The following is a 12,500-nucleotide window of genomic DNA, read 5'->3' on the forward strand; positions in this document are numbered from 1 at the left end:
GTGGCACCAGGCCTTGCTTGTCAGGACCACGTGAAGAACCTGGGGGGCCCTGAGCCATGGGACCCGCCACCCTCTCAGATAAAAGGTGTTAGAGTTGGCTTCGACCCTGTGAAACAGCAGCCAGAGCCCTGCAGTCTTGACATTTATTTCCTCATCTTCCTGTAAACACAGTAACCCCTTAATTAGTGCCCGCCGTCTCTGACGTCAGGCAGCAGGGCTCCTGTGGGCAGCAATCCATTTATCACCAGCTCGAACCGGTCTGCTTCCAGGAGCAGTCAGTGCCCCCAGACGATTTTCTCTGTCTGGAAAGAAAGAACCAGAAGGGAGCCAAGGCAGTGAAAACAGGGAAATGGTCAGACCAGTGCTAATTTTCTCAGGAGCTGTTGGCTGTCTCCAGAACCCTGATGGTAGCTGAGAGAAGTGGGCAGGGCAGTGATGGGCACCTCTTCCCTCTGAATCTGCTGGAAGTGAGCTAACACTGATTGAAATAAAGGCTTTAGAGAACCCTATTGTATGTGTCTGCTTTTGTTCCCATTTTATAGAGAAAGAAGCTGAGGCTCAAGGGAGTACTTAATGCACCCCGCTTGCCTTCATTTCAGTACAAAAATTACTGTAAAACAATTGCTACAAACTAGGTAGCTGAAAACAACAGAAATTTATTCATTCACAGTTTTGGAGGCAAAAGTCCAAAACCAAGGTGTCAGCAGGGCCGTGCTCTCTCCAGAGGTACTAAAGGTGAATTCTTCCTCATCCCTTCTAGCAGTTGCAGATGTTCCTTGGCACTCCTGGGTTTACAGCAGCAGAATTTCTGTCTCCATCTCTGTTTTCACCTGGTGAGCTTTCCCCTCTGTGTCTGTGACCTTCTAAGCGCATCAGTCATTGAATTAGATAGGGCTCCTCCTAAACCAGTATGATCTCATCTCAATTTGAGTACCTAGACATAGATCCCAGGGCTTCCCTGATGGCTGAGACAGTAAAGAATCCGCCTGCAATGCAGTAGATGCGGGTTCAATCCCTGGGTTGAGAAGATCCTCTAGAGAAGGGAATGGCAACCCACTCCAGTATGTTTGCATGGAGAATTCCATGGACAGAGGAGCCTGCCAGGCTATAGTCCATGGGGGTCACAGAGAGTCGGACACAACTGAGCAACTAACACTTTCACTGTGTCACTTTTTTCAAGCATAGGTCCTATCTCCAAATAAGGCGATATTCACAGTTTCAAAGTGATGATAAATTTGGGGGGGCACTGCTTTGCCTGGCACACCTGTAAGTACCAGGCTCAGAGTCAAGATCTTTCTAAGGCTGGCTCTTTATGCTCAACAAACTGCCTCTAGGGCTGAATTCATGGTACATGTATGTGTTGGGAGAAACCTAGATTTTTGTCCCTGGACAATGGTAACATTTCTCTTTTGCGGACTTGGACATATAAACAGACACAGTGCTTTGCCCTGTGCCCTAGCTGCTGTCTGGCACTGAGCCCTTCCTCCCGGGGTTGCTCCTTCACTCCTGTCTAGTTATCACCCAGACTTTGCTCCTCATCCTTCTTGGGCTCCCCAAGCACATGTTCAGAATCCTCAGGCATCAAAGAGCCCTAAACAGAAAGAGGCTCACAGATACAAATAGCTAATGGGTGGTTGACAGAGGGGAGATGGGTGAAGTAATGGGTGAAATAGGTGAAAGGGGTTAAGAGGTACAAGCTTCCAGTTATAAGATCACTAAGTTATGGGATGCAATGTACAGCAAAAGAGTATAGTCAATAATAGTGTAATCATTTTGTTTGGTGATAGATGGTTATTAGACTTATCATGGTGGTCATTTTATAATGTATTTGTCAAATTACTATATTGTACACCTTAAACTTACATAATATTGTGTATAAACTATACTTCAATTAAGAGAAAAACAGAAGAAAAAAAAAAGGCCGGCCTTAAAGCTGATGTACAAGCTTATAATCAGCTCACAAACACTGCCATCTTCTTCACAAACACAAACATCTTTGGCACTTCAGTGAAAGAAAAAGTTTGCCTCCCAGCCCTAGCTTCTGCCCACACACAACCTGTAGGCTGTTCTTCTGTGGCTGTTCAGTTGGAGATGGCATGAATTTAAAGCCCTTAACCCTACACACCTACACAATTCCTACAGGTCTCTCTTGCACTCTCAGCTTAGTCCCAGCTGCCTAAGAGAGGAAGCAAAAGTACTATTATAAAACAATCATGTGACTTAGAATGAGGCTAGCTGGAGTTTGACCTTGAACTTTGTCTTATTCTAGCTACACCACAAGTCACATATCTTTTCTGAGCCTCTGTTTCTTCATCTATAAGATGAGTAGAATAATATTGACCCAATCAGGTTGAAGTGAGGAAGAAGTAGGATGATACATGCCAAGTCCTTGGCACGCAGTAAAGTGCCCAATTGGCTTCCCTTGTGGTTCAGGCAATAAGGAATCTGCCTGCAATGCAGGATACCTGAGTTTGATCCCTGGATTGGGAGGATCCCCTGGAGAAGGGGATGGCAACCCACTCCAGTATTCTTGCCTGCAGAATTCCACTGACAGAGCAGCCTGGTGAACTACTGTCCATGGGATCACAAAGAGTTAGACGTGACTGAATGACTAAAAACAAAGTGCTGGATAAATGCACAGCAGGGGCCATTGGTGGTCCCCCACCAGAGATCATTGCCCCCACTACTTCAGGGCACTTTAACCTGACCTCCCCCTGCCAGTACCCGATCTGGAGGCTGGAGCCTTCATTGTCACCCAGGTGCCAGGAGATAGCACCCTGGGAGTAGCCTTAGACAAATGGCTGTCAGGGGTTAGTGTTTACTCTTGCTCCCTTGTCTCCAGAGTAGAATGGCTTTGAGCTGCTCTCAGAGGTTCTCATCAGGATTAAGCACGAGTTATCCACAGTAATGGCTGGATTGACAGAGTGCTCTTTTTTGGTCATGTTGCCTCTCTGTCACATTTCTCTACTCCTCTCCCCATGATCCTTCTTTACATCCCAGATAAACTACTGGCACCCAAATCCTTGTCTCAGAGTTGGCATCTGGACGACTTGAAACTAAGACAAAAATAAAGCTCTTAGTATTATAACCACACACATCTCATTGATAAGACTCTAGTGGTTATAAGACTTCTTCGTGTTGACCTGGAATCTGCCTCCTCCTAAGTTTTGATCATTGGTCTCCACCTTGTCCCTAAACAGTATAAATTGCTTCCTTTCCCTTTTCTGCCCCAGAGATCTCTCATCAGCCATCCATCATGTCTTTACCCCACCATTAAGTCTTTTATTCTTCACTGTCTCACGCTAGTTCTGTAAGAACCAGATCTATCTCCTCTTAGGACAACATGCTGCATTCTGTTCTCAGGAATTTCATTGGCTTTTTTTTTATGGTTAAACCACTATCCAGATCTAGTTTTATGATGGTATTATGAGAGAGAGAGAGAGAGAGAGAGTAAAGAAGGAAGGAAGGAAGGGGAGGAGTAAAAAGAAGGGGAGGAGGAGAGAGAGAGAGGAAGATAAGGAAGAAGGAGGAGAGAAAGGAAGGAGAAATCAATCAGGACAAATGCATCTGCTTTCTCTTAGAGGCTGCTTCCTAGTTCCTAAGATTTGTCCAACACCCAGCATTGGGTACCAGTTGAAAATCTGCATGTAACTTTACAGTTAGCCCTCCATGTCAGCAGATTCAATCAACTATATCATATAGACCTGTATCATGTAATACTGTTCAGTTCAGTCGCTCAGTCATGTCCAACTCTTTGTGACCCCATGAACCACAGCACACCAGGCCTCCCTGTCCATCACCAACTCCTGGAGTCCACCCAAACCCATGTCCATCGAGTTGGTGATGCCATCCAACCATCTCATCCTCTTCTCCTGCTCTCAGTCTTTCCCAGCATTGGGGTCTTTTCCAATGAGTCAGCTCTTCACATCAGGTGGCCAAAGTATTGGAGTTTCAGCTTCAACATCAGTCCTTCCAATGAACACCCAGGACTGATCTCCTTTAGGAGGGACTGGTTTGGTCTCTTTGCAGTCCAAGAGACTCTCAAGAGTCTTCTCCAACACCACAGTTCAAAAGCATCAATTCTTCAGCACTCAGCTTTCTTTATAGTCCAACTCTCACATCCATACACGACCACTAGAAAAACCATAGCCTTGACTGGACAGACCTTTGTTGGCAAAGTAATGCCTCTGCTTTTTAATATGCTGTGTAGGTTGGTCATAACTTTCCTTCCAAGGAGTAAGCGTCTTTTAATTTCATGGCTGCAGTCACAATCTGCAGTGATTTTGGAGCCCAGAAAAGTAAAGTCAGCCACTGTTTCCACTGTTTCCCCATCTATTTCCCATGAAGTGATGGGACCAGATGCGATGATCTTAGTTTTCTGAATGTTGAGTTTTAAGCCAACTTTTTTACTCTCCTCTTTCACTTTCATCAAGAGGCTTTTTAGTTCCTCTTATTTTCTGCCATAAGGGGGATGTCATCTGCATATCTGAGGTTATTGATGTTTCTCCCAGAAATCTTGATTCCAACTTGTGCTTCTTCCAGCCCAGTGTTTCTTATGATGTACTCTGCATATAAGTTAAATAAGCAGGGTGACAATATACAGCCTTGACATACTCCTTTTCCTATTTGGGACCAGTCTATTGTTCCATGTCCAGTTCTAACTGTTGCTTCCTGACCTGCATACAGGTTTCTCAAGAGGCAGGTCAGGTGGTCTGGTATTCCCGTATCTTTCAGAATTTTACACAGTTTATTGTGATCCACATAGTCAAAGGCTTGGCATAGTCAATAAAGCAGAAATAGGTGGTTTTTTGTAATTCTCTTGCTTTTTCAGTGATCCAGCAGATGTTGGCAATTTGATCTCTGGTTCCTCTGCCTTTTCTAAAAGCAGTTTGAACATCTGGAAGTTCACGGTTCACGTATTGCTGAAGCCTGGCTTGGAGAATTTTGAGCATCACTTTACTGTAGGACTGTAGTATGTGTTTATTGAAAACAACCCCATAGATCAGTGGACCTGCATAGTTCAAACCCATGTTGTTCAAAGATCAACTGTATACTTGTTCTTTTCTTTCTCACTTAAAAAAAAGACAAAGTTATATAAATAATTATATAATAATATATTATTTGGTTTACAGCATTAATAGATATGTATAGAAGTAATTCTACAAAAAGGGGGAAAAGGGAATAGATCTATATAGGAATAACATTCTATATCTCACTAGAATTACTAGTGTAAAGCTGAGTCTGATAAGACATGAATGATAAGCTCTAGAATAACCAAACCACTAAGGAGATAAGTTTTAAAAGTACAGTAAATTATATCATTAAAGAAATTTAAATGAGCTTCCCTGGTGGCTCAGTGGTAAAAAATCTGCCTGCAATGCAGGAGATGCAAATTCAATCCCTGGGTTGGGAAGATCTCCTGGAGGAGGGCATGGCAACCCACTCCAGTATTCTTGTTGGGAAAATCCCATGAACAGAGGAGTCTGGCTAGTTCTTAGGGTTGCAAAGAATCAAACACGACCGAAGCAATTGAGCACACACTCAAGTCCAAATGCTACATTAGAAAATATTTGCTCAATTCTTTGCAAAGGAAGAAGAGAGATACAAAAGATATGAGACATATACAAACAAAAAGTAAAGTGGCATGCATAAATCTAACCATATCAATAATGACATTGTGTGAATGAACAAGCAATCCAATCAAAAAGCAGAGATTGTCAGCCTAGATTAAAAATAAACAATGCTCCAATTACATGTTGCCACAGGAAACACACTTTAAATTCAAAGATATACTCAACAATCCAGGTATAGAAGGCAATTTCTGCAACCTGATAAAGAGCAGTTACAGAAATCTCACACCTAATAACATAATAGTGAAAGACTGGCTGCTTTCTCCCTAAGGTCAGGAATAAGACAAAGATGCTTGCTCTCATCACTTCTATTCAGCATTGTACTGGAGGGTCTAACCACAAGCTAGACAAGGAAAAAAATGAAAGCATGCTTTTGAAAAGGAAGAAGTAAAACAATCTCTTTTTGCAGATGATGTGATTTTGTGTATAGAAAATTGTAAGGAATCCACTAAAACTGTTAGAACTAATTAGCAAGTTCACCAAGGGTGCAGGATATAAGATAATATACAAAAATTAGTTGTATTTCTGTACATTTGCAATGTATAATCTAAAAATTCTGCACTGTAACAATTGGTTTTCCCTTTTTCAGTGAGAATTAAGGTAGGATAGGAATTTCTCTTATTCTTTCTGCCTATTGAGATTTAAATTTTTATGGAAATTTTACCATTCATTGATTTAAAAATACTTTTTGAATGCCTGCTATGTTGCTGATCTGAATCTGTGTGTACAAACACTTGAGGGGATGTAGATGGTTTATTCTTTTGAGAATTTTAGGTCATGTTCAGCCCAGTACCTCTTGTTTTTGTGTCACACCTATGATCAGTTTTTTGTAGGGAGCACATTAGGGAAAAAGTCTTGTTCTCACCTTCTAAGATAAACTGTGTTCCAACATTTTCTAAGTTACTTCTTTGCAACTTAGAATTCATCTTTCCATTGTTTGTAGAGAAGCCAACAAATAGCATTAAACTCTGAATCTGGCTAAAATGCTGCCTTATTAAAAAAAAATATTAAATTTCACTTTGGGAGGCCTTGTCCCAAGTAAGCACTATTGAGTGCTCCCATTATAAGCCTATTAAGTCTCATAGGAAACACTGTATTTAAGTAGCTATTTGCTTTTCTTTGTGCCTTTCTCCAAAGAATGTAAGCTCAGTAAGAACAGGCACTGTACCTGCCTTGTTTACCTCTGCTTTGCCAAAGCTTAACTGTGTTTAGCACTGTGTGTCTGGCACATAACAGGGACTCAGTAAATATCAACTGAATGAGTGGAGGAACTCTATTGGCTGCCAATGCTAGTACATCAGAATAAAACTTAAGCACTGGGAACTTTGATCCACACCCACACTAGATGAATAATTAAGAATAGATTACACACAAAAAAATTATAAAAATTCTCAGAGAAATATTTGTGACTTTGACTTAAGCAATTTTTAGATACACAATCAAGGTTAGGCAGATTTCTAGAGTTCTTCACTTTCTGACATAAAAACTAAATAATTTTCCTTCACTGTATCCTTGTATCCACAAGGAGCTCATCTCAGCAAGAACACTGGACTCTGCCTGCATTTACCTTTCCAGCACTACAATCCCAAACTGGAAAGAGTGTACAAGTATCTATACATTCACACACACACACACACACACACACATACACACACACACAATGGGATACCATTTAACAAAAAGGAATCAACTTTTGATACATACAACAATATGGATAAATCTCAAAATAGTTTTGCTAAATGAAAGAAACTAGACACAAAAGGTGAACATATTGTATGATTCTGTTTATATAAAATGTGAGAGATTGCAAATTAATCTATAGTGAGAGAAGGCAGATCAGTTTTTGCCCGACGATAGAGCTGGTGTAGGGAGAATCAGGTAGGAAGGAGTACGGTAGGATGCAAGGAAGACATTGTGGGTGGTGTTCAATATCTTGTTTGTGGTAATGTGTCACAGGTATATTATTGTATAAAAAATGTATCAAGTTATACCCTAAAAAAAAAACCTAAGCACTGGGATATGAAAAGACAACACATGGTGCTAGAATGAGCTCTCGGTGGAGAGGCAAAAGGCTCTGTTCAAATCTATCACTGTGTAGAAGAGTAAAATAATTTTCTCTCTGTCCTTCTGAGTTCTTGGCTGAGACTTCTGTAATGAAAGATAGATTAACAAGAGAAAACAAAAGAGAAGTTTATTGACATGTATTTTGTCTGTACCTCTCATGTCAATGCTTGCTCCTTGGAAGAAAAGCTGCGACAAACTCAGGCAGCATGTTAAAAAGCAGAGACATCACTTTGCCGACAAAGATCTGGATAGTCAAAGCTATGGTTTTTCCAGTCATGTATGGGTGTGAGAGTTGTACCATGAAGAAGACTGAGCACTGAAGAATCGATGCTTTCAAACTGCGGTGCTGGAGAAGACTCTTGAGAGTCCCATGGAAAACAACGAGATCAAACCAGTCAATCCTAAAGGAAATCAGTCCTGAATATTCACTGTAAGGACGGATGCTGAAGCTGAAGCTCCAATACTTTAGCCACCTGATGCAAAGAGCCAACTCATTGGAAAAGACCCTGATGCTGGGAAGGACTGAGGGCAGGAGGAGAGGAGGGTGACAGAGGATGCGGTTGGATGGCATCACTGACTCAGTGGATGTCAGTTTGAGCAAACTCCAGGAGTTAATGAAGGACAGGGGAATGTGGTGTGCTGCAATTCATCAGGTTGCAAAGAGTTGGACATGACTGAGTGACTGAACAACAACAGCTAATGTCTGCATGGGAGATACCCGGGGGAGATGATTAACTCTCTGACGCAGCTGAGAATCCCAACTTAAATATCATTTCAGTTCGGTTCAGTTCAGTCGCTCAGTTGTGTCTGACTCTTTGCAACCCCATGAACTGCAGCATGCCAGGCCTCCCTGTCCAACACCAACTCCTGGAGTCCACCCAAACCCATGTCCATCGAGTCAGTGATACATCCAACCATCTCATCCTCTGTCATCCCCTTCTCCTCCTGCCCTCAATCTTCCCCAGCATCAGGGTCTTTTCCAGTGAGTCAGTTCTTTGAATCAGGTGGCCAAAGTATTGGAGTTTCAGCTTCAACTTCAGTCCTACCAATGAACACTCAGGACTGATCTCCTTTAGGATGGACTGGTTGGATCTCCTTGCAGTCCAAGGGACTCTCAAGAGTCTTCTCCAACACCACAGTTCAAAAGCATCATTTCTTTGGTGCTCAGGTTTCTTTATAGTCCAACTCTCACATCTATACATGACCACTGGAAAAACCATAGCTTTGACCAGACAGACCTTTGTTGGCAAAGTAATTAATGTCTCTGCTTTTTAATATGCTGTCTAGGTTGGTCATAACTTTCCTTCCAAGGAGTAAGCGTCTTTTAATTTCATGGCTGCAATCACCATCTGCAGTGATTTTGGAGCCCAGAAAAGTAAAGTCAGCCACTGTTTCCACTGTTTCCCCATCTATTTGCCATGAAGTGACGGGACTGGATGCAATGATCTTAGTTTTCTGAATGTTGAGCTTTAAGCCAACTTTTTCACTCTCCTCTTTCACTTTCATCAAGAGCCTCTTTAGTTCTTCACTTTCTGCCATAAGGGTGGTGTCATCTGCATATCTGAGGTTATTGATATTTCTCCTGGCAATCTTGATTCCAGCTTGTACTTCTTCCAGCCCAGTGTTTCTCATGATGTACTCTGCATATAAGTTAAATAAGCAGGGTGACAATATACAGCCTTGACATACTCCTTTTCCTGTTTGGAACCAGTCTTAAATATCATCCTCCACTAAAGATGAAAGAAATGTGGAGGGAATGCCAGTTATGGGAAGACTACCAGGAAAAAGCATGATTAAAAAAGAGTAAGGTTTGTTATGTCTGTTCCTTCTCTCTTGTTAAGGATCTTAGGTCGGCTCTGGGAATTAACTTTTGTCCCTCTGAAAAAGAGGAAGAGGTATACCTTATAAATTTATGTCTTGCTTTTAGGCAAATAGGGGGAGGGCAGAGAGCTTGTGTTTTAAATCTGCTTCTCTTCAGTTGTTTTTAGCTCAAAATAATCCTCATGCCAAGGTAGCATATTTTGGGGTGGTATATTCCTGTTTTCCTGTGTCTGCAAGCCATGTGTTCTTCTGTAAGCAGCTTTTCTAAGTCTTAATTTCTTCAGTATAAAATATCTCTCAAGTTCTTCCCAGAGATCAAACAGTATGGGGGAAATACTTGAATTTACTTATCTTGTACAATGCCACTTGAAGTGGGACAGGCATGATTAGAGAAAGATAGAGAGGTAGGCAGAAACTTTCTGGGAGATTCTGAAGGAGACTTCTGAGGACTTTGAAGGACTTTGCAAGTGATGGCACCGTTATTATATTGTCCTCATTTTCCCGGAACACTTATGGCTCTCTTTCTCCTAGCTATAAGTGCGTCATTAGAGTATCCTTATGCCCATCATTTGTAATTAGGGCCATTTTCGCACTCATGACAAGTCTGGAGAGAGAGCATCTCATGACATAATGAGGTAAGAGACAGAAAAGGATCGGGTAAAGGAGACATACGTGTTTGTGTGAGAAGGAGTTGGCTGGTGATGAAGCAAACTGGTTCATAAGTGGCAAATGACAGGAGAGAAAAAAAAACAACACAGAAATAATGATCCTCATTAGGAGGAAGAAGGGAAGTGGTGGGGAATACATGGTGGATGAACCATTTCTTCATGCTGTGCATTCAAAGGCGGTATCAACCCACAGTGATTAGGGGCAAGAAGGAAAGCGTGTACCTATACGTGAGAGAGATCAGCTACTCCTTTGCAGATGCTGTTTTCTTTTTAATGTTTTGTTAACAGAGGACAGTCTCTTTTTACTCAATATCTCAATTATTTTGCAACTCGGCTTCAGTTTGATGTCTCAGTCCATCATGGGTGACTCCCTCTGTATCCTGACACTGAAGCAGGTAGTTAAGGCTGAGCCAGTTGTCTCTGGGGAGGGGGTTATTCAGGCAGAATCAAAGGCAAGATAGCCCTCAAAACCTCTCTCCAGGATAGTCCATTCTTCATGGGGAGTCACAGAGGGAGAAGTCTCTTCTCCAGACCAGAAAGAGACATCCCAGGCTGAATGAAGGAGGAGGATGAAGGCAGAGAAATCTATGGATCTTAGAATAAAGGGGACCCCAGAGAATGTGTTAGAGCCACAGAGGAGAGGACACTGCCTGTGCTTCTTGGGATGCCACAGAGGTACAGGGGAGAGACCTAGAGGCCTGAAAAATGACTGGTGCCTCCTGGATCCTAGATGGTCCCAGAAAATTCCCTGTGTCCCAAGCATGGCATGGAAGTGTCGCTGAATCTGAAGGGAGTGATGACGTTCCAGTGACTTTGGGGGGAACAAGACACCATTCCACACTTTCCAGGCCTCGTTTGGCATTATATCATGGCCCCATCATTATGGGTTGAACTGTGTCCCCTACAAAGATACGTTGAAGTCCTCATCTCTAGGACCTGTGAATGTGATGTTATTAGGAAATAGCATCTTTGCAGAAGTGACCACAATAAAATCAGGTCATACTAGGTTACGGTGGGCTCTAATCCAATCATTCTGGAGTCATATAAGAGGGAAGGACATATAGACACAGAAGGAAGATGGTCACAGGAAGACGGAAGTGGAGATTAGATTATGCTGCCACAAGCCAAAGAAAGCCTGGCACTACCCAGAACTAGAAGAGGCCAGGAAGGATCCTCTTCTCTTCAGAGGGCATATGGCCCTGACAAAACCTTGATTTTGGACTTCTATCCTCTAAAGTTACCATGAATAAATAGATTTTTATTGTTTTAAGCTACCCGGTTTGTGGGCACTTTGTTAAGACAGCCTTCAGAAACTAATACACCACCTTTAAAGATCTTGGAACTGTGATACAATCCAAGAGAAAAAACTTTGTTAGAGTAAACAGAAAATTAAGTACTTAAAAAAATTTCCCCGTAACCAACAGAAAAAGAAAACTTTCCCTTTTTATCTCAATTTAACATTTTCTTTAGAAAAATTTGATACTGTAAATGCTTTCCCTGGTTCTTTGAGATGTATGCAACTCTTTCTAAAAATTAAATAAGCCACTTGCCAGTTTTGTATCCCAAGAATGCCTTCCTTGGAGGCCTCAGAACTGTCTTTGAATGTTAAGGAGGGTAGTGCCTGCATCTGCGGGGGTTTAAGCCTACCACTTGGCTCTATGATGTAGTTTTTTGTTTCTCATAATGATAGAAGTTCTATATTTTTTCATTTAGTAAAGATAATTAAACATGTGTGTAGTAAATTGTATCCGCTTGGCTATATAAAAGAGTGAGATTTCTTTCTCTTGGCAATTTCCTTAGCAGATTGCCTTGATATGCATCACAGTCTGGTTTAATGCTTAGGATTCACTGGGTTGGCATGAGATTTTATATTGAATTATTTCCCTTAACAACTCCAATACTGGAGTAGCATGCCAGATGCTCTGGGTCTGAATATGGTAAATCTACTCCACCTACAATTGCCTTATTTTTCTATGGCCCCTCAGCTTTCTTGCAGTTAGTGTTTGCATTATATACCTTTTTTTGGTCTTAAATGTTTTAGAAAAGCTAATCATAATATTTACATGCTTAAAAATTTCAGTGGTTTCTCACCACCAACCTACTGTCTAGATCCCTCAGCACTGTATAAATTTTTTTATTATCTGACTGCAGTATTCCTAGCATCATCTACCATCAATGCTTTGTAGTAGGACATTTTGACACCCTTGTATGATGAGGTAATATGAGCAGAAAAATAGGAGCTCGGAAAAGCCTTCTGGTCCTAGTGAGGCTATGAACTGTTAGACAAAGATCAAAAAAACACCCCACTTCATTTATC

This window comes from Odocoileus virginianus, chromosome 5, assembly GCF_023699985.2.
Source record: "Odocoileus virginianus isolate 20LAN1187 ecotype Illinois chromosome 5, Ovbor_1.2, whole genome shotgun sequence".
Classification (NCBI taxonomy): Eukaryota; Metazoa; Chordata; class Mammalia; order Artiodactyla; family Cervidae; genus Odocoileus; species Odocoileus virginianus.